The sequence below is a fragment of the Centroberyx gerrardi genome, chromosome 24, assembly GCF_048128805.1.
Source record: "Centroberyx gerrardi isolate f3 chromosome 24, fCenGer3.hap1.cur.20231027, whole genome shotgun sequence".
Classification (NCBI taxonomy): domain Eukaryota; kingdom Metazoa; phylum Chordata; class Actinopteri; order Beryciformes; family Berycidae; genus Centroberyx; species Centroberyx gerrardi.
This window is the reverse complement of record NC_136020.1, coordinates 24440346-24442201: the sequence shown is the minus strand read 5'-3', so window position 1 is coordinate 24442201 and position 1856 is coordinate 24440346.

Below are 1856 nucleotides of genomic sequence, written 5' to 3'. Positions count from 1 at the left end.
GTCTATCCATCTGTCTGTCTATCCATCTGTCTGTCTGTCTGTCTGTCTGTCTGTCTGTCTGTCTGTCTGCCTGTCTGTCTGAACATCAGTAGAACTATATGGACAGGGTCTTCAGAGGACAGTCAGCTGCTGTCCCTCAACACATATTTAGCTGCTGTGTTTGCAGTCTTTCCATCACCTAGAACTAACTGTAACTGATGATTTTCAGGTAGTTGATCAAACTCAGAAACAGCATTTTTAAATAGGTCAAAATATGTCCTCCTTATATCTTCATATTTTGTACAGTGAAGAAGAAAGTGCAGCTCTGTCTCGACCTCACCTGTCCTACAGTGACCACAGAGTCTTTCTTCTTCTGGGAGCCAGGTTTTCTTGTTCCTTCCCCTCTCTACAGCCAGACTGTGGTCACTGAGTCTGTACCTGGTCAGGATCTGTCTGTCTCTCTGAGTCTGTACCTGGTCAGGATCTGTCTGTCTCTCTGAGTCTGTACCTGGTCAGGATCTGTCTGTCTCTCTGAGTCTGTACCTGGTCAGGATCTGTCTGTCTCTCTGAGTCTGTACCTGGTCAGGATCTGTCTGTCTCTCTGAGTCTGTACCTGGTCAGGATCTGTCTGTCTCTCTGAGTCTGTACCTGGTCAGGATCTGTCTGTCTCTCTGAGTCTGTACCTGGTCAGGATCTGTCTCTGCTTTTATCTCTGACAGTCAAGAGATATTCCTCCAATTCATATTCACTTTTTAGGGTCCGATAACATTCTAATTTACTTTGAGTTTTAGTTTCAGTGTCCCAATGTTTCAAATAATTGTTCTTGCAATCTTTGATTATTTGATTGACTTTTATGTTTTTAAGAGCAGTGCTGGTCTGAGGACAGTTTGTGTTGGTATTTGTTAGTGTGTTAGTTAGTCTCAGTACCAGCTGACTTAGAGGACTCTTTTCAGGGTTCAGTTCTTGGGTTTTGAGAGCTTTGAAATGAAGTGACTCTTCGGGACTTGATTTTAAACGCATCCAGAATTTTAGGGATCTGTTTTGGACGTGAATTATGAGTGGGTATCTGCCTAATTCTGCCCTACATGCATTAGTTGGTGTTTTCCTTTGAATTTTCAGGGATCAATCGACAGAATTCAGCATGTAAGGTTTCAGTCGGATGCTTGTCCCATCTAGTGTAGCTATGGTGACCGAGTGGACCCCACACCTCACTTCCATACAGCGCAATGGGCTGAATTACACTATCAAAAATTTTAACCCAAATTGGAATTGGAATATCATATTGTAAAATTTCCTATGTATTGCATATAGAGCTCTGCGAGCTTTGTCCTTTAATGCATTCACTGCCATGTTGAAATGACCCGATGCAGTAATGATCAGACCAGGTCAGTATACTGCATGCTGTGCTCTAAGGCGGTGCTGCCTAGACTGAACTGGTATCTGTGTTCCTGACATCTGGGCTTCTTTTGAAAGACCATGATGTTGGTCTTCTTCAGGTTTACTGCCAGGGCCCAGGTCTGGCAGTAGTTCTCCAGCAGGTCCAGGTGCTGCTGTAGGCCCTGTGCAGTGTGACAGCAGCACCAGGTCGTCTGCATAGAGCAGGAATTTGATTTCCTTATCTTGTAGACTGAGTCCGGGGGCTGCAGATTGTTCCAACTGCACCGCTAATTCATTAATATAAATGTTAAATAATGTTGGACTCATGCTGCAACCCCTGCCGAACTCCTCTTCTTTGGGTGAAGAACTCTGTACGTTTTTCACCAATTTTTATCGCGCATTTGTTTTTTTCGAATACATTGATTTTATCACATCATATACTTTACCCCCTACACCACTTTGTAAAAGTTTGTAATATAATCCCTCATGCCAAATAGAAT